The sequence below is a fragment of the Myotis myotis genome, unplaced genomic scaffold (assembly GCF_014108235.1).
Source record: "Myotis myotis isolate mMyoMyo1 unplaced genomic scaffold, mMyoMyo1.p scaffold_m19_p_17, whole genome shotgun sequence".
NCBI classification, from domain to species: domain Eukaryota; kingdom Metazoa; phylum Chordata; class Mammalia; order Chiroptera; family Vespertilionidae; genus Myotis; species Myotis myotis.
In genome coordinates, this window is record NW_023416321.1 from 46034631 (window position 1) to 46056457 (window position 21827).

Genomic DNA, 21827 nt, shown 5'->3' on the forward strand with positions numbered 1-21827 from the left:
ACAAGTTCTTTGATTGATCTCTTCCTACCCCTGCCTTCCCTCTGAGATTCCATAGTCTGTTTCATGCTTCTATGTCTCTGGATCTATTTTTTTTTTTCATCAGTTTATTTTTTTCATTAGATTCCCCATATGAGTGAGATCAACATTTTGTTAGCAGAAAAGCCCTTGCTTACAAACACAATTTTAATTTAAAAATTATGATACCATTTTATAATTTTATGAACCAATTCTAAAAGTAATTCAGAGTTTTATCCTCTGTTGAGCCATCAAGCCTCAGCCTCAATATGTAGTATTTCTAATGTAAGTGACAGATTGCAAAAATGAATCACTCAGGGCAAATATAGTCATTTTTTCAAAATATTGTACTATTTGTTCACCTGGAATAAATATAGGGGGACTCCAGGCAGGAATCAGCTGTACTCTTTCAGGTGACAATGACGGCAGCTGGATCTAGAGAGACAGCAGTGGAGAGAAGAGCAATAAATGGTTGAAAAGATGTTTAGGAAGTTGGATTATTTAAACATAGCATTTGATTAGGTTATGCAGAGAATGAAAGATGAGGAAGGAGTCAGGAATAGTGCTTAAGATTCAGAATGGAAAGTGGTCTCAACGTTGGAAGAAGACTATCATGAGTTTAGTTTTGGACATATTGAAGTGAGGTGCCCTGAGAGACATCTACATGGAGATGTCTGGTGATTATCAGGGAAGAAGCCTGGCTGCAGGCAAAAACTGGCAATGAACATGGAGGTGCTCACTGAAGTAGATGGATGATCAAGAGGAAGAGCATAGGGCAGTGATGGCGAACCTATGACACGCGTGTCAGAGGTGACACGCGAACTCATATTTTGGTTGCTTTTTCTTTGTTAAATGGCATTTAAAAATATAAAATAAATATCAAAAATATGTCTTTGTTTTACTATGGTTGCAAATATCAAAAAATTTCTATATGTGACACGGCACCAGAGTTAAGTTAGGGTTTTTCAAAATGCTGACACGCCGAGCTTAAAAGGTTCGCCATCATTGGCATGGAGTGAAGCCAATAAAACACTTAGGGTCGAACCTGTGGAATTCCAACTTTTAAATTAGAAATACCTTTAAGTGGAAAAAAAAGATATATCAAACTGTACATAGCATGTTTATATATTTTAGTAAAAAATTACATGTTTATACTCAGGGTTAATTTTCAGTCAGTATGTACCAAATAGTGTTATAGTCAACAAACCTTACCTAGTGCCCATGCTGTAACAGTATGTTGAATATCACTTGTTTATACATTATTTGTTTTTATTAAATTTTTCTTCTTTTTGTATTTCTTATAAAGCAAATGATATGTTTGTAGATAGTACATGTATATTATATTATTTATGTTTTGCTCTGACAACTTTTATTGCTAAACATAAAGTTAAATCTCTTCATAAACCCAAGTGAACTTTCTTTTCTTTTCTTTTCTTTTCTTTTTTGCAGTTTTTTTTTTTTATTTCTATTCCCTCATCCTTTGATAGCTATCAGCTTGTTCTCTATATCTATTGGTCTGTTTTGTTTATTCATTTGTTTTATTTCTTTAGATTCCACATATAAGTGAGATCATACAGTCTTTTCCTTTCTCTGTCTGACTTATTTCATTGAGCATAATACCCTCGCAGTGGTTCTCAACCTGTGAGTCACGACTCCTTTGGCGGTTGAGTGACCCTTTCACAGGGGTCGCCTAAGACCATCCTGCATATCAGATATTTACATTATGATTCATAACAGTAGCAACATTACAGTTATGAAGAAGCAATGAAAATAATTTTATGGTTGGGTCACAACATGAGGAACTGTATTTAAAGGGCCAGAAGGTTGAGAACCACTACTCTAGGCCATGCATGTCATCACAAATGGCAAAATTTCACTCTTTTTATTGCTGAATAACATTCTACTTTGAATATTTATTGCTGAATAACATATATTGAGGGGAGGCATGGGACAGGAGTTGACTGAAGGCACCTGCCCCTGCCTTGACTTTTCCAAACAAGTCTGAGCCCCTGGGTGTTTACTTAGACACGTCCTTGCTTAAAGGACACTGCAGACACGTGTCTTCTCAAGGATGCTTACCTTGCTGATAGTGTCTAATAGTTAATTTTAGTTCAAGCTGTTGTTACAGTAAGCCTAAGGAGGCAGGCGAACAGGGCTGCTTAGTTCCTATGGTGAAGCAGTCCCTTAGCCTCTCTTTCACAGAAACATTTGTCAGAGTAATACATTCATTCATCTATCGCTCAGAGTCTGCCTGTCAGCCCCAATAGACGAATAGATATATATATATCCATTCGCCTATTGGTGGACATCTAGATCAGTTCCATATTTTGCCTATTACTAATAATGCTGTAATGAACATAGGGATGCTTTTTAAATTAGTGTTTTTGTTTTCTTCAGATAAATACCCCAAAGTGGAATTGTGGAATCGTATGGCAGTTCTATTTCTAATTTTTCCAGGAAACCCCATGCTGTTTTCTATAGCAGCTGCACAAATTCACCATCCCACTAACAGTGTATGAGGGTTCCTTTTCTCCCCATCCTCACCAGCACTTGTGGTTTGTTGATTTGTTGATGATAGTCATTCTGACCAGAGAGGTGATATCTCATTGTGATTCTAATTTGCATTTCACTAATGATTAGTGATGTTCAGCCTTTTTTCATAAGTCTGTTGTCCATCTGCATGTCCTCTCTGGGGAAATGTCTTATTTTTTAATTGAATTTTTCTTTCTGGTGTTAATTTATATGACTTTTAAAAAATATATTTTGGGTATTAATACCTTATTAAATGTATTATTTACAAATATCTTCTCCCATTCAGTAGGTTGTATTTTCATTTTGTTGATGGTTTCCTTTTTAGTTTGATATAATTCCATTTGTTTATTTTTTTCTTTTGTTTCCCTTGCTCAAAGAAATGTATCTAAAAATATATTGCTAAGAGCGATGTCAAAGAGTTTATTGCCTATGATTTTTTTCTAGGAAGTATCTAACAGTATAACAGTCAATGAACCTTGATTAATGCTAGTACCATAATTGCATTTTGAATATCAGTTGTTTACACATTAAGACTAGGACAAACAGTAGTTCTCTCTAGTCCATAGGATTGAGGATAGCTTTTCTGCTTTCATTTTTCTTTATAATTTCTAGAATTTCTGCCAAGATCATATTTTTAGTGCTTTGTTTCTAGGATTTTACTTTAGTACTAGGGCTGATATATGTTTTAAAAAATAAGAATTTGTGTTAGATCTATTATCTTAAAACCTAGCTGATAGTCAAAATCAGCTTAGGAACCTTTATTCAATGACTAGTCAGACTCTGGACAAATGTTCACAATCTGATATCTGGATGGGGGCCCAGTCATCAGTGTCCCCTCAAGTAACTAATGGTGAAATTTGGCAATCTGTGGACTAAGTAGTTCCTAGTGTCCACTCTGTACATTTCATGAATGTTTGTACTATAATGAAATGTAAAAAACATTTTACAAAAGGTTTTTAACATGTAAATATTAATTACTCTAAATGATAAAATTAGCTACATTCTTAAATATTGACTAAAAGTCAAATTAGGAAATGACTATCCTCATCGCAAAGAGATTGCGTGTGAGATTTTATTCAACAGTGATGCTCTCTGGTGTATCGGTGGGTTGTTCATATTTGGGAGGGTACATCTGAAACTTGAACCACTGAGCCAGACCCATTGGCTTCATGCAGCAGCTCCAGGTCAGCTGCCAGCAGTAACCATCCCGAACAAGGAGGAGAACTGTCACCTCGCATTTGGGATGAACAGAAATGAAGAGTTGGACCACACAAAGTATGCTTATTGCACTAAATTTTAAACATGACACAAAAAGTTAAATTTTGGCTGGAAAAAAGAGATAATATCTATTTCCTGTCAATTACAGTAAATTAAAATACTCTAATGTGATGGCTCAAGAAACAACAACAACAAAAAATCCGAAAAAGAAAACAGACATTATGGGGAATGATACAGAGCTTAAGAGTGAGACTCAACGGACTCTGGGTACACATTAGCATCACTTGGAACCTGTCCAGATCAATTACATCAGAACTTCAAACCTAAAAGCCTCAGCATTCAATTTTTTTTTTTTTTTTTAAGTTCCCAGGTTATATATATTAGCAGGCAGTCGGAATTTAGAATCTCTAAACCTAAATGTACTTTCAGTTGGATACTGTCCTGTAATTTGCTTCCTGATTCCATCCAGGTTAGCGTTCCTCCTGTATCCCTTGGTAGCAGGGTAAGGCCTGGGTGAGGGCTGAGACAGCTCCTTGGTGTGTGACCAGTGCTGTTACACAGACCCTATGCTCAGAAGGGCCGTGCACTTGGCTTAATGTTCTGCTGCTCCCATCTTGAAATTCCTAATAATTTTATCTTTGAACTTCTATTTTGTGAAGTTCTATGGGACAATGGAGCATGCATATGAGCAGAAGATGCTGCCCCATCTACATGGAGCATTCAGAATGTCTCATGAGCACAGACTTCTGGAAGACCCAGGGTGCATGGGATTCAGTGAGACTCAACTTGTGCACAAGTACAACTAACTAACCAAGAGACCATTTAAGCTCCAAGTTGTTTCAACTGCAGGAAGCAGGCGATGGCATTGTGAGTGACATGGAGGACTAAGGAACACTCACATCCTTTCTTATTCATGTAACTCCCCTGTGGTAGCCACCTATGTACACGGAAAACCATGGCCTGGAAGGTAAGAGAAAGTCCCTTTCCTCTGTCCTTTCTCCCTCATCAGTTAGCCAAAGACAGAACTGGTACAATGTGCAGGTGTCAAGAAGTGAAATAAAAACAGTTGAGTTACTTTTGTGCTGTGTTTCCACTATTCTGGTAGGAATGAAATATAGAGAGAGGCATGTGTCAGCTATAAGATACACGTGTACAACTGATGAGACTGCATCCAAGTGAATGCATTATATTTGTATTTAAATCTGGCATTGCACAATGTAAAGATGAACGGTAAAATTTATGCTAGTTTATTTTTTGTTTTGTTTTGTTTTGTTTTTTTCCTTAGCACATTAAGTAACAAACAAAACCTTGACAAAGAGAGAGAGAGAGAGAAAGAGAGAGAGAGAGAGAGACTTCAGGAAAAAGGGAAAGGCACTTCTTTCCTGCTTTTTGAACAAAGGTCCCCAAATTTTCATCTCATACCAGGTTCTGAAAATTATGCAGCTGGCCCTGGCAGGGGTTGCAGGAAGTGGGCCGTACACAAAAGTGCCCCCCACTTACTGGCCCCGCACAAGCTCCGCGGAGCCTGGCCTGACAGAGGGACCTGCCCTGGGCCACGGCACAGGCCCAGCAGCTGCATTTGCGCCTGGCGGAGACTTGACCCAGCGGAAGACGCTGGGACTTCGCTGCACCTCGGATCCCCTGACTGCTTCCAGACAGTCCCGGCTGCAGTCAGAGAATGATAATGAGCAGTTCCCTTCTGAGGATGAGCTAAGTGTGGGCAGGAAGGGTAGTCATTAGCAGCTCTCCTGTGGATACACTAAGGCCAGCAAAAATGTCTGCAGACAAGTAATTTGACTGGGCGTGTTTTGACAATAAACTCAAACCAGACAGGAGTCGGGTGGAGAGGGGAGGGAGAATGCGGAGGGAGAAGCCATGAACTTTCCATCAGAAAATAACTAGGTTCCTTCATACTCCATACTCGTTGCCCCAGAGATGAGCTACAAAGAGGGAACATGCAGGGGAGGCAGAGGGGCCAATGGGATGAGCGCTGGATGGACGCCAGGCCTGGGGGTCCCGGCCCAGCTCAGCTAAGTCCAGCCCAGTGACCCTGTGCAGTTCTATCAACCTGGCTGAGCTTCTGTTAGCATCCTGCTAAAATGTCTATAACCTTGAACTTATCCATATGCTTAGAGGGAGTTATGGGAGCATCAGCCACCACCTTCCTGTCTTACCTCTGGTTGGAGGGTGGCCAGGGTTACAGGCCTCTGTTTGGGCATAAATTGGCAAGTCAGACTGAGGAGCTGAGCTCTCTCTCCCCAGGCACAGGACGCAGGGGGACCAGGTGCACTGTGGGTCTCAGACTCCTGCTGTAATTCCGGAAAACCTGAGGCTCATTTCATTTTGAGCTTTAGCCGTCTGGACTAATCATCTTCCTTTAGACTCCCGCGGATTAGTCACAGTAGTAAGACCTGGTGCTCAGGCATCAGTCAGTCATCAGGGAGCTGAAGCACGTAGGCTAATGCTGGCCATCACCGTTACTGACAGGTGGCATTTACACCAGTTGCCACGGACCCCTCACTCCCCAGAGCATTGCTCACAGGGGAGTCCGTGCCTACGGTCTTTGCACAGGATTTGATTTACCCTGGAGCCCCGCGCACCACTTTAGCTTGTGTACTTGTGTTTTTCTGTAGCTAGTATTTTCTAAGTGGAGACATGAATCTCATGCACAAGAATTTATCAGACAGTGTTAAATAAAAACCTGCTATGCACTGGGAAGTTTTTGGTCAAGAGTGTGGTCATTGAGACCTTTGAAATGGTCTTTGTCATAAAACAATGTTTCTCAATTTTTCCCCATTATTGCTCCTTTAAAGAGAAACATTTAAGTTCTCCCTAACAAAGTAAATTGAAACGATTTTGTCAGGCAGAGTTGAGGCTTGGAGGTCCACAAACCTTTGCACTAAGATTTCTCCACTTCCCAAGAGCTGATTTCACCCTCTGAGGGGCCATTGGCATTGAGAAGTCCTGCCATAAATGAGCCGCTGGCAGCATCTCAGCAGGAGAGATATGTGAGGACGCAGAACAGCATGAGTTTGAAATAACAAAGTTTGAAATCAGATTCCCTACACTTGACATAAGTGTTTCTAGTCCTCAATTTCCTCACTTATAAAATGGTCCGATAGTGGCTGCTTCCTCCGTTTTCTCTGGGGATTAAATTAGATAGTTCTTATGTAGCTGTTAGTAAAATGCCTGGCATGAAGTAAGCACTAAATAAATGGTAGTCTGGAACCAAAGTCTATATTAGTTACCTACTGCAACATTCTAAATGGCCAAACTTTGCAGTTTAAAAACAGCAGATGCATGATCTCCAGCCATTTCTGAGGATAAAGAATCCAGGGTCATCTGGACCATGTGGTTCTGGCTTAGGGTGTCTCATGAGGTCACCATCAACTATAGCTGCCTCAGAGACTTCCTTTTCGAATTGCTCTTCCATATTTTATGTGACATACGAAACAGCACATCAAAACTCAGATAACTTTTATAAAGACACAATCGAGGCCTTATTTCTTATATTACATTATGTTCAATCCTGTTTTGGGAGGACTTGCTGGACAATTCCATATAAGAAATACCTGTGATTTCTGGAGTGATTGATTTATTTGTCACTTAAGGATGATCTACAATATGTAATAATCAAATTTCATTTTTCACATTGGAATAAGTAAATGTAGGAAGATTGTATAATGTGTATGTACATTAAATTCAGGTCTGGCTCTACCAGATGTGCCTGTCCTATTCCCTTTTCTATTCTCTCTTTCTTCTGTTTTTATTTTCTATGTTCTTATAGGCTTCCTTAAAACCGTTTGGGAGCAAGACAATATATAAGTTAACAAAACAGTTAACAAGAACATATTTTATGTTGTTATACATACATAAGAACATAAAATATAAAATATAGATAACCTAAGAATATATTTTAAATATATCTTAGAAACAGATTTAATAGAAATAAAAACAATGCCATTTACAATAGGATAGAAATGTGAAATGGGTAAATTTTATAAAATATGTGCAACACTTCTACATTAAAAATTCCAAAACACTACTGAGAGAAAATAAAGGAAACATGGATTAGAAGACTTGAGATTATTAAGACGTAAATGATCCCAAAGCTCATATAAAGGCTCCACATAATTCCAGTCAAAATTACATCAGGCATTTCTGGCAGAAATTGACATGCTGATTTTAATTTTACGTTAAAATGTAGAGGACCTAGAATAGACAAAAGAACTGTGAAAAATAGTAAAGTTGGAGGACATACACTGCTGGTTTCAATAGCCTATATAATAAAAGCCTAATATACAAATCAACCAAAAGGCAGAATGAGGAGCAGAACAACTGGTCGCTATGATGTGCACTGACCACCAGGGGGCAGACGCTCAACGCAGGAGTTGCCCCCTGGTGGTCAGTGTGCTGCCACAGGGGGAGCGCCACTCAGCCAGAAGTGGGCTCACTTTCTGATAAATCATTATTGGTATATAAAAATGCAACCGATTTCTGAATAATTAATTTGTATACTACTACTTTATTGCCTTCATTTACTAGTTCTGGTAGATTTTTGGCAGAATCTTTAAGGTTCTGTGTATAATATAGTACCATGCCATCTGCAAATAATGATAGTTCTACCTCTTTGCAACTTGGATACATTTTATTTCATCTTCTTGTCTGATTGCTGTGGCTAAGACTTCCAGTATTAGTGGAATAAGAGTGGTGAGAGTATACATCCTGTCCTATTCCTGATTTTACAGGGGACACTTTTAGTTTTCCCCTGTTAAGTATGATATTGGCCATCGGTTTGGCATATATGACCTTTATGATATTGAGATATGTTCTCTCTATTCTCACTTTACTGAGAGGTTTTATTATTAATGGATGCTGGATTTTGTCAAATGCTCTTCCTGAATCTATTGATATGGTCATATGATTTTTATACTTCATTTTTTAAAGCTTTCTGAATCTTAATTTATTTTTGTATTTTTCAAGTCAAGATTATATGAACTACCCAGTATTTAGATACCAGAATAAAAAGAGCAAGCAAAGGATGTATAGATTATCTGATTTTTTAAAAATCTGGACAGAAATTTATTATACAAGCCTGTTAAATAGAGTGGTAAAAACTGAATGTTTTGTATTATGAAGTCAGTACATCAAGTTTTACTTCAGTAGTCAATAACTCTTCTAACTAATTCTGCAATAAAACAAAACCAGTTATGCCGAAATAAGAATAAAGAATGTCCCTTTCTGAACCTCCATTTGATAAGACTGATTTCATATCTAGCTTATTTATAACATTCAGTACAGTTCTCCCACTGCAAATAATACATGTGGTCATTAATGGTGGTTGATGAGGTGAAATCAATTTTCTCTTAGGATAGTTCAACATAACCCAAATATTAAAAAGCTATTAAAGATTCATGGAGACACCATAAACCACTACCTAAGGAACATAATTCACCTATGTGCATAATAGTTTTATAACATATTTTTAAACATAAAATCACAGTCAAAGACAATGATAATGTTGCATACTCAGTGTGTTTGTTCATGTAGCGCATTCCTATGACTCATTTGGAGTTTAACACCATGTAAACACCACACTTCTAATAAATGGACTTTAACGTACACAAGTCTATCCAATTCTAAAAAAAAAAAAAAAAATCTGAACATCTTCTAAGACCTTGAACTTGAAATTTAAAGACTTTGTGCTTTAAAATCCCAAATACTGGGAAGATTAGGTGTGAAACATAGTAAACTTTTCCTATAAGCAGGATTGGACATACTTTTGTAGGAACCCTCAGAACAACTCAATATTACAAATTGAGAGTGATACATTTATTATTTGGCCAAACAAAATTCAAATGACTTTCCAGGATTCAAATGTATCCCAAGAGATATACAAGAAATGAGTATAACTGTGGCAGCTAAAGAAATCTACCACTCTGCAGTAAGTGCTATTATTCAATGATGCTGTACATTTTGATAGTACACTATGATTTGTTTGCTTCCAATCATCATGGGGCACAAGAAAATGAAACTCAAGACTATCTTGCCAGAATAGGAGACATGTTGACCCCAGTTTTAAGCAGGATTCTTCATTGAAGGAAAAGACAGAGCCATACAAATCAAATTAGTTGACTTCCAATGGTTTACATCCCAGGGTAAATCAGGTGACACTAATTTAAGCCCAACTTAATTTAGGCAGTTTTTCAACCATAAGAATAAGGTCATTCTTAGGTCATATTAATAATTAAACCAAGAGGAAGGAAAATGGCAGCGGTATAAACGGACGTGTCCGGTGCCTTGTCCTGGAGCAGATAAGGGTGAGCAGCTGAAACGGGTAACATGCAGCCCGAATAGGCAGAGGATTTTCAGCTGAGAGACTGTCTGCAGCTAGGAAAGACCGAGAACCCCCAGGAAAAAAAGGACGGTTGGAGACTGCGGCTGAAGCCTCTCCTGGTGCGCCAGCTAAGCAGCGGAGACTGCGCCATCTTGGGTGGTTGTTGCCGGCATCCAGAGACCAGCTACTAACCTGGAAACAAGGGATCGCAAGCAGCGTGACTGCGTGAACTCAGACGAGCACTGCTTCTTCTCACGGAAAGGTTGGACATCCCCTAAAGGTGCAGTTAGCAGTTCGGGTTGGAGGGAGGACCGAGCTCGTGCGCGTGGGGCGGAATCTGCGCCCCACAGAGTCTGCAGCCGTTGGGACCAGCGTGACCCGCGAGTGGGGAAGGGGCCCCACAGGGCTGCTGGCAAAAGGGAACGCGAAAAATGAGCCCATAGCTGGACTGGATGTAAAGGAGCAGCCTTGGACTTTGCCAATCTGCTGGCTGCTTGGTGCCAGGGGCGAGTGGGCGCGCGGAGACTGCGCGCGGAGACTGTGCGCAGACCTGGAAGGTGGAGGCTTGCGAATTCGCACAACTATCAGGCTCTTGTTACAGTTCCCCTTAGATCCGTGCATTTGATTATTAAACCCAGTGCATGGGATTCCCCAGTTGGGGTCATTCGCAGAGCCTGTAGGGGAAAGTTCTTTTTGGGGAGCCTGGGAAACAGCAGGCAGTGGCAAGGAACCAGCTCTGGGCAGTGGTCTTTCCCGAATCAGTGCCAAATACCAGAGAGGAAAAAAAAAAAAAAACCAAAACCCTACTGATAGAGAGGACTTATAGCCTCGGAGGTCAATCCAGACACACTGCCACCCAGAGGCAGAGCCACGAACTGTCTCCTCTGTGATCACAAATAAAGGCAGTCTGGTAAACAAATACAAGCCGCCTTAAAATCAGGTCTGTGGTTTACTGCACGGAGGGACAGTGTATCGCAGGGAAGTTCAACACTCCCCTGAATGCCTGGCAGGACTGAGGCGTGCCAAAAAGAAGAGTGGAAGATCTGAAGCACCTTCACTTCCGAATATTTTTATATATATATATATATTTTTTTAATTCTTTTTTCACCATTTCATTAAGAACCTATTTTATTTTTTTATTTTATTTTTTATTTTTTTCATCACTTGATTTTACCTTTTTAATTACTACATTTTTTTAACCAGTATTATTGCTATCCTTTTACCATTTTTTCAAGTGTCATTTTATTTTTTATTATTTTTTTTTTATTTTTCTTTATTTTATTTTGGGATTAGTGTTATACACACTATTTTCATCATTCCTTTAGCATCATTTCTCTCTAGCTCACATTTACCCTTAAGCCAAAACTCTCTTCCTCACTTTTCCCCTTTTGTTGTCCTGTTTCTCTTACCCTATTCCTGCTTTGGATTTTACCTATTCCTTCTTTCTACCCACTGTCTAAACTTCACCCTACTTATATATCTAATTTCCAATCCCTCGCTCTCCCCATACAAATAGCCTCTTCCCCACCTCTATTTCATTCTACTTTTTTTTTTTTTGTCTTTTTGTTTTTTTCTTCTCTCCCTTTTCCCAATCTCATTTCGGCACTCCTTTTTGTTTTTTATTTTTCTCTTTAATCTTTTTCTCTTTTTTCTTCTTTATCCCCTAATTCTCTTCGCTCGGGGGGTCACCTTTATTTGGGGTTATTAATATCGTGAATGCATTTAGTTTGTTGCCTTGTACGTTGTGCCTTGTTGTGTTGTATTTTGTGCCTTTGAATCAGCGCAGCAGAGAGAGAACTACATAACCAAACACCTTGAGAAGAGAAATCATGGTGAAACAAAGAACCAACCCAAATATGAAAGAAAAACAGGCATCATCAGAAAAGGAAGTAAACGAAATGGAGGCAATGGAGGCAAGCAACCTGTCAGAGAAAGAATTCAGAGTAATGGCCATAAGGTGGATGAAAAGAATGGAAGACCAATTCAACAATATGTGTAGGAACCAAGAGGAAATGAAGAAGAACCAAGAGGAAATGAAGAGAAACCAAGAAGAAATGAAAAACGACATCACTGCCATAAAGAACTCAATAGAAAGCATCAACAGTAGACTAGAAGAAGCAGAGGATCGCATCAGCGAGCTAGAAGACAAGTTAGAAAAAAATACCCAAACAGAACAGCTTCTAGAAAAAAAAATTAAAAAGCAGGAGGAAAGCCTAAGAGAACTATGGGACAATGCTAAACGAAACAACATCCGAATAATAGGGGTGGCAGAAGGAGAGGAAACTGAGCAAGGAATAGAAAACCTGTTTGAAAAAATAGTAACAGAAAATTTCCCTGATATAAGGAGGAAAAAACTCACACAAATCCAAGAAGCTCACAGAGTCCCAAACAAAATGAACCCGAAAAGACCGACACCAAGGCACATAATAATTAAATTGGCAAACACCAACGACAAAGCCAGAATCTTAAAAGCAGCCAGAGAGAGACAGAAAGTTACCTACAAAGGATCCCCCATCAGACTAGCGACCGATTTCTCAACAGAAACACATCAGGCAAGAAGGGAATGGAATGAAATATACAAAGTCATGCAAAGGAAGGGTCTGAATCCAAGAATACTATACCCAGCGAGGCTATCAATCAAAATTGAGGGTCAAATCAGGAGCTTCACAGACAAAAACGGTCTACGGGAGTTTATTACAACCAAACCAGCAATGCAAGAAATGCTAAAGGGTCTGCTGTAAATAGAAAAAAACAGGAAACAAAGAAGGAACGCAGCGGTAAAGAACAAAAATGGCGACTAACAAGTTTCTATCAATAATAACTTTAAATGTAAATGGATTAAATTCCCCAGTCAAAAGGCATAGGGTAAATGACTGGATAAGAAAACATGACCCATATATCTGCTGTCTACAGGAAACCCACCTCATCAAAAAAGACGCACACAGACTGATGGTGAAGGGATGGAAAAAGGTTTTTCAGGCCAATGGAAGTGAAAAAAAAGCCGGGGTAGCAATACTTATATCTGACAAATTAGATCTCAAAGTGAAGGACATAAAAAGAGATCAAGAAGGCCACTTCATAATACTAAAGGGAGCAGTCCAACAAGAAGAAATAACTCTGGTAAATATATATGCACCCAATATAGGAGCACCCAAATATGTAAGAAATCTTCTGGAGAAGATCAAGGGAGAGATTGACAGCAATACAATCATAGTAGGGGATCTTAACACCCCATTATCTCCACTGGACAAATCCTCTAAACAGAAACTCAGCAAAGAAACATCAATCCTAAATGACTCACTAGATCAGATGGAATTAATTGACATCTTCAGAACATTTCACCCCAAAGTCACAGAATATACATTCTCCTCGGGTGCACATTTGTCATCTTCAAAGATAGACCATATATTGGGTCACAGACAAAGTCTCTTCAAATCCAAGAAAATTGAAATCATATCAAGTATCTTTTCAGACCACAAAGGCATAAAACTGGAAATCAACTACAACAAAAACAATCCAAAAAAATCAAACTCATGGAGACTAAATAGCATGCTATTAAACAACGACTGGGTCACCAGTGAGATCAAAGAAGAAATAAAAAACATCATGGCAACAAATGACAATGAAAACACAACAATCCAAAACCTATGGGACACAGCAAAAGCAGTCTTGAGAGGGAAGTTCATAGCTCTACAAGCCTACTGCAAGAAACAAGAAACAATGAGAATAAATGACCTAACTCTACAACTCAAAGAATTAGAAAGAGAGCAACAAAAAAAGCCCACTGTAAGCAGAAGGAAGGAAATAACAAAAATCAGAGCGGAGATAAACGACATAGAGACCAAAAAAACAATACAAAAGATCAACAAAACCAAGAGCTGGTTCTTTGAAAGGATAAACAAGATTGATACACCTCTAGCCAGGCTCACCAAGAAACAAAGAGAGAGGACCCAAATAAACAAAATCAGAAATGAAAGAGGAGAAATAACAACAGACCCCATAGAAACACAAAGGATTGTTAGAAAATACTATGAACAACTCTACTCCAACACACTAGACAACCTGGAGGAAATGGACATATTCCTAGATAAATACAACCTTCCAAAACTTAACCAGGAAGAATCTAAAAATCTCAATAGGCCAATAACTATGGAGGAAATCGAAGCAGTAATCAAAAAGCTTCCAGCAAACAAAAGCCCGGGGCCAGATGGCTTCACAGGGGAGTTTTACCAAACATTCAAGGAAGACCTAAAACCTATCCTCCTCAGACTATGTCAAAAGATCCAAGAGGAAGGAGCACTTCCCAGCTCATTCTATGAAGCCAACATCACCCTAATCCCAAAACCAGATAAAGACAATACAATGAAAGAGAATTATAGGCCAATATCCCTCATGAACATAGATGCCAAAATCCTCAACAAAATCCTAGCAAATCAGATCCAGCAGTACATCAGAAAGATCATACACCATGACCAAGTAGGATTTATCCCAGGGATGCAAGGATGGTACAATATCCACAAATCAATAAATGTGATACATCACATAAACAAATTGAGAGAGAAAAACCACATAGTCATATCAATTGATGCGGAAAAAGCATTTGACAAAATCCAACACCCTTTCTTGATAAAAACTCTCAGCAAGATAGGAATTGAGGGATCATACCTCAACATAATAAAAGCCATATATGACAAACCCACAGCCAACATCATAATCAATGGGCAAAAACTAAAACCATTCCCCCTAAAAACAGGAACAAGACAGGGATGCCCCCTCTCACCACTCCTGTTCAACATAGTACTGGAAGTACTAGCCATTGCGATCAGACACGAAGAAGAAATAAAAGGCATCCAGATTGGAAAAGAAGAAGTAAAACTGTCCTTATTTGCAGATGACATGATACTGTACATACAGAACCCTAAAGACTCCATCAAAAAATTATTAGACTTAATAAATGAATTCGGCAATGTAGCAGGATACAAAATTAATGCTAAGAAATCCATGGCATTTCTTTACACCAATAGTGAACTTACAGAAAGTGAAACTACAGAAGCAATCCCATTTACCATTGCACCAAAAAAATTAAAATACCTAGGAATAAACTTAACTAAGGAGGTAAAAGACTTATATGCTGAAAACTACAGGACACTGAAAAAAGAGATAGAGGAAGACATAAACAGATGGAAGAATATACCGTGTTCATGGATTGGTAGAATCAACATCATCAAAATGTCCATACTACCCAAAGCAATTTATAGATTCAATGCAATCCCCATTAAATTACCAACAGCATATTTCACAGATCTAGAACGAACGTTCCAAAAATTCATCTGGAATAAAAAAAGACCCCGAATAGCTGCAGCAATCCTGAGAAAGAACAAAGTAGGTGGGATCTCAATACCAGATATCAAACTGTATTACAAAGCCACTGTTCTTAGAACAGCTTGGTACTGGCATAAGAACAGACATATAGATCAATGGAATAGAATAGAGACCCCAGAAATCAACCCAAACCACTATGCCCAATTAATATTCGACAAAGGAGGCAAGAGCATACAATGGAGTCAAGACAGTCTTTTCAATAAATGGTGTTGGGAAAATTGGACAGATACATGCAAAAGGATGAAACTAGATCACCAACTCACACCATACACAAAAATAAACTCAAAATGGATAAAAGACTTAAACGTAAGACGGGAAACCATAAAAATACTAGAGGAATCCACAGGCAGCGAAATCGCAATCATATGCCGAAGAAATTTCTTCTCTGATAATGCTCCTAGGGCAATGGAAACTAAAGAGAAAATAAACAAATGGGACTACATCAAAATAAAAAGCTTTTGCACAGCAAAGGAAACCATCAACAAAACAACAAGAAGACCCACTACATGGGAGAACATATTTGCCAATGATACCACTGATAAGGGTTTAATTTCCAACATTTACAGGGATCTCATGAAACTTAACAAAAGGAAGATAAACAATCCAATAAAAAAATGGGCAACGGACCTAGATAGACACTTTTCGAAAGAGGACACACAGAAGGCCGAAAGACATATGAAAACCTGCTCAAAGTCACTAATTATACGAGAGATGCAAATCAAAACGACAATGCGTTATCATCTTACACCTGTCAGAATGGCTATCATCAACAAATCAACAAACAACAAGTGTTGGAGAGGATGTGGAGAAAACGGAACCCTTCTGCACTGCTGGTGGGAATGCAGACTGGTGCAGCCACTGTGGAGAACAGTATGGAGCTACCTCAGAAGACTAAAAATGGAACTCCCATTTGACCCAGTGATCCCACTACTAGGAATATATCCCAAGAAACCAGAAACGCCAATCAGAAAGGATATATGCACCCCTATGTTCATAGCAGCACAATTCACCATAGCTAAGATTTGGAAACAGCCTAAGTGCCCATCAGCAGATGAGTGGATTAGAAAACTGTGGTACATATACACAATGGAATACTACGCTGCGGTAAAAAAAAGGAACTCTTGCCTTTTGCAACAGCATGGATGGAACTGGAGAGCATTATGCTAAGTGAAATAAGCCAGTCAGAGAAAGATAAATACCACATGATCTCACTCATTTGTGGATTATAGAGAACAACATAGACTGATGAAAAGGGACAGACCCAAAGACTGAGAAACAGCAATCAGGCTATCAATCCCCAGAAGGAAAGTAGGGGAGGGCGGGGGTAAGGGGAAGAGATCAACCGAAGGACTTGTATACATGTATATAAGCCAAACCAATGGACATGGACAACAGGGGGATGGGATCATGAGTTTGTGTGTGGGGGGGAGGTTGGGGGTTAATGGGGGGGATGAGGACACATTTGTAATACCTTAACTAATAATAAAAAAAAATAATAATAATAATAATTAAACCAACATATACACAATTAGCAACATCCTATGTAATATGAGAAGTTTTAACTACTTGTTCTCAATTATCTTATATTTAGTTAATTTGTTGCTTGGTTTTTTAAAAAGCTCAACTTTATTTTACAATGTACTTTGCATTTCCAGGTGTGTTCTGTAATTATTTCATTGAAGCAGGTACAGTTCTCCGGATTCTAAGAGCCAAACTCAACTGTATCTTCTGTAATCTGTTTAAATTCATAATTGCCTCTGCCATCCAGATGCAGGTAGTACTCATGGTGTTTCCAAAGACACTTCCTGTGTGACAGAGTGAAGAGGGTGATGCCAACCTCTGCACAAGGTTGCAGATGTAGCCTTCCATGTCCACACTCACTGAGTGTGTGCACTCATCCAAAATGGCAAACTGGGGGTAATGATGAAATAATCTTGCCATTGCCATCCTTTGCTTCTCTCCACCACTGAGTACATCCATCCAATCCTGAATACTGTCCCAGCCTCCTTCGCACTCAAGGATATGCTCCAACTGGACATTGTCTAGGTAGGCATTCCTTCTGTATTAGGGCAGATATCACCTTCCTTTTCTGGTCTCACTCCGTCCATAAGTGTTCCACGGGTCATATAAGGTCTCTGGGGAACGTGAAATAACTTTGCTCTTTTGGGTTTAATTAGATGTCCTCCAAAAAGATGCTATAATTCACCGAGAACACAGAAAAGTGAACTCTTCCCATAGCCATTTGGACCACAAATTAGAATGTTGGCACCAGATTGAACTTCAAAACTAAGGTCTTGGATCAATATATCTCCATTTTGCATTGCTAAAGGGACATGATCAACATTTTATGTTATCAGCATTGATAATTTCTCCAGTTCCAGGTATCAAGGGAACACTTTGTGCTCCTTTAATACCCCTTTTTTGTTGCGAGATCATTGTGTGCTCATATTTCCCATTATTTAAATCCTTTAGCACTTGCATTAATTCTGAAATCCAAGCAGTAAAACCAACCAATCTAGCATTTCACAGCCAGCCAAAACTATTTGACCCAGAGCTTGAGACATTCGCAAAAGCACCCTTCCACTTGGTAGTAGTCCTCCAGAAGTTCTGGAGGTGGCCAGGGTGAGACAAATCTAGGAAAGGGCAGCTGACAACAGGCAACCAACTACAGGGGCAGGAGATTTGTCAACTATACTATCAATAAAGCCCATAGAAAACTGAAACAAAATGAAATTATGTAGGCGTTCCGTCAGTTTTTGGAAGATGGTGTGGATTGTCTGCTTTTCTCTTTTATTCCCGTCATAAAAGGCAATTTCTTCACTGTTTGTGATGAGCCAGGAATTAACATATCTATACTCTCCTTCATACTTTTGCTCAGTTACTGTCATCTTGCCAAGGAGTCTTCCAGGTCGCGTTAGGAATAACTCAGAAACAAGCAAGGAGGCCATCCTGCTTGCGGGGCCCCGAGCTCCTATTGCACTCATAACTTGAAGATATACAAACTATCTCTAAAAATGGCTTGCAAAGATTTGAATACAGGTCAACTACACTGTCACAAAACTTTTCTACACCTTGTGTAAGCAGCTAGTCCGGATTAGCTATTCTGTTGTCCAGATTTCTCGTTTTAAGATACGTGAATGCTTGGAGATATTCCTCACAGAGGCATTTAGTTAGTCTTACTTGGAAGCACAATGTGAGCTCATTTAACTCAAACTCCAAGAAGCTTTTAACCAGAGAGATGAGAGGCATGGCAGCCATGAAGTTGAGTAAGTATCTCTTGAAATCTTTTCTGCTATGACCATTGATACCACTTTCAATGAGTGTCCCATTTTGAATCATTCAAACATCACAACATGTTTGAGACACCAGCATAACAGCAATAAGTATCAAGTAACCCATCTTTTTACAAAATATTCTGGAGACCACGATTTTCAGAATCCTTGAGAGTCTTGAGAACAACGCCGCGTCCACCATAGCTCGTTCTGTTTTTCCTTCTTTCTCATTTTTTTTGTAATGGTGGCTTTCTACTTTTCTTACTGTACAGGCGGAGAGTGAGACGCAACTTGTGGAGCAGGCAGAGCAGCAGGAATGCAGCCCCACCACGGAGAAGTTTCCCACCTTGTTGAAGGCTGCCATGGCACTCAGGAGCGAGCCAGTGGGGCCTACCCTTCATTTTTTAATGCAATGTAGAATATTAATTGATGTGTTGATGTTGAAAAATCCTTACATCTGAGGAATAAATCTCAACAGAATATGGTGTATAATTTTTTAAATGTATTGCTGAATTTGGTTATATCTTTATTATTTTTTTTATCATCACAAGATGATGTTTTTAATTGATTAGAGAGAGAGGAGGGGAGAGGGCGGAAGAGAGAGGAACATCAATGTGAGAGAGAAACATCAATATGTTGCCTATCACGCACCACACTGGCCAGGACTGTTTTGCTAATATTTTGTTGAAGATTTTTACATGTATGTTCATCAGAGAACATACATGTTCTATGATTTCTTTCTTTAAATGTTTATCTGGTTTTGGAATCATTATAATGCTGTTCTTGTGAAATGAATTTGGGAGTCTTCTCCTTCTTGAATAGTTTGAAAAGGATAGAAAAAACTATAGAAAAAGATCTATAGTTTTTCTTTAATTGTTAAAATTTACCTGTGAAGCCATCCGATCCACAACTTTTATGTTTGTTGAGAATTTTTTGATCACTGCTTTGATTTCTTTGGATATAATTTGTCGGTTCAGATTTTCTGATTCCTCCTGACTCAGTCTTGGGAGCTTGAATGTTTTTAGGAATTTTTCAGTTTCTTTCAGATTGTCCAATTTGTTGGCATAAATTGCTCATAGCATTTTCTTATAATTCTTTATATTTCTGTGGTGTCAGTTATTACTTCTCCTTCTTTTCTGGTTTTATTTATTTGGGTCCTTTCTCCCTTTTTCTAGATGAGTCTGATTAAAGTTTAACATTTTTTTAAATCTTTTCAAAAACACAACTCTTGGTTTCATTAAATATTTTTTAGATTTTATTCATTTATTTCTGCTCTGATCTGCCCCTCTCCCCTTCTTCTACTCACTTTGGGCTTTGTATGTTATTTTCCAGTTCTTTTAGGTGAAAGGTTAGATGTTAATTTAAGATTGTTCTTGCTTCTTAAGATAGACCTGTATTACTATGAACTTCCCCCTTAGAATTGCTTTCTCTGTGTCCCATAGATTTGGGGTTGTCATGTACTAATTTCCTACTTATTTATCCATTCATTGCTTGCGTCTTGTATGTGCCCTGACTTGGAATCAAACCTACAACCTTGGTACACTGGGACAATGCTCTAACCAATTGGGCTATTCTGCCAGGGCTCTCATGTACTCATTTTCTTTTGTCTCGAGGTATCTTTAGATTTCTTGCTTGATTTTATTGTTAATCCATTCATTGTTTAGTAGCATGCTATTTAGCCTGCATGTGTTTGTGTATTTTTCAGGTTTTTTTTTTTTCTTGTAATTGATTCCTAGATTTATACTATTGTGATCAGAGAAGACGCTTGACATTATTTCAATCTTCTTAAATATATTGAGGCCAATTTTAAGGCCTCAATATGTAAGCTATCCTGGAAAATGTTCCCTGTGTATTTGAAAAATATGTATATCCTGCAGTTTTAGGGTGTAATGTTTTAGAAATATCAATTAAATCCATCTGGTCTAATGTTTTATTTAAGACCATTGTTTCTGAAAGTTCACTATTGGTGTATAGAAATGCCTCGGATTTCTTGGGGTTAATTTTGTATCCTGCTACATTGCCAAATTCATGTATTAAGTCCAGTAGCTTTTTGATGGAGTCTCTAGGGTTTTGTATGTATAATATCATGTCGTCTGCAAATAAGGACCGTTTTACTTCCTCTTTTCCAATTTGGATGCCTTTTATTTCTTCTTCTTGCCGAATTGCAATGGCTAACACTTCCAGTACTACGTCATCAACAAATCAACAAACGACAAGTGCTGGAGAGGATGTGGAGAAAAAGGAACACTTGTGCACTGCTGGTGGGAATGCAGACTGGTGCAGCCACTATGGAAGACAGTATGGAGTTTCCTTAAAAAACTGAAAATGGAACTCCCATTTGACCCTGTGATCCCACTTCTAGGAATATATCCCAAGAAACCAGAAACACCAATCAGAAAGGATATATGCACCCCTATGTTCATAGCAGCCCAATTCACCATAGCTAAGATCTGGAAACAGCCTAAGTGCCCATCAGTAGATGAATGGATTAGAAAACTGTGGTACATCTACACGATGGAATACTATGCTGCTCTAAAAAGGAAGGAACTCTTACCATTTGCAACGTCATGGATGGAACTGGAGAGCATTATGCTAAGTGAAATAAGCCAGTCAATGAAGGAAAAATACCACATGATCTCACTCATTCATGGATAATAGAGACCATTATAAACTTTTGAACAATAATAGATACAGAGGCAGAGCTGCCTCAAACAGATTGTCAAACTGCAGCAGGAAGGCCGGGGAGGGTTGCGGGGCAGGAGGTAGGGGGGTAAGAGATCAACTAAAGGACTTGTATGCATGCATATAAGCATAACCAGTGGACATAAGACATTGGGGGATAGGGGAGGCTAGGGGACTGTCTAGGGCGGGGGGATAAAATGGACACATATGTAATACCCTTTGTAATACTTTAAGCAATAAAAATTAAAAAAAAAAAAAAAAAAAGACCATTGTTTCCTTGTTGATTTTTTTTGTCTGGAAGATCTATCCTTTAATGTTGATTGGATATTAAAGTTCCCTACTATGATTGCATTACTGTTGATATCTCCCTTTATGTTTATCAATTTAAA

At 38.7% G+C, this 21827-nt stretch overlaps 1 pseudogene; it reads right to left on the reverse strand.

Annotated features, from left to right (window-relative positions):
- Positions 1 to 17126: 17126 nt before the first annotated feature.
- Positions 17127 to 18973, reverse strand: LOC118672448 (annotated as a pseudogene).
- Between the last annotated feature and the right edge of the window lie 2854 nt (positions 18974 to 21827).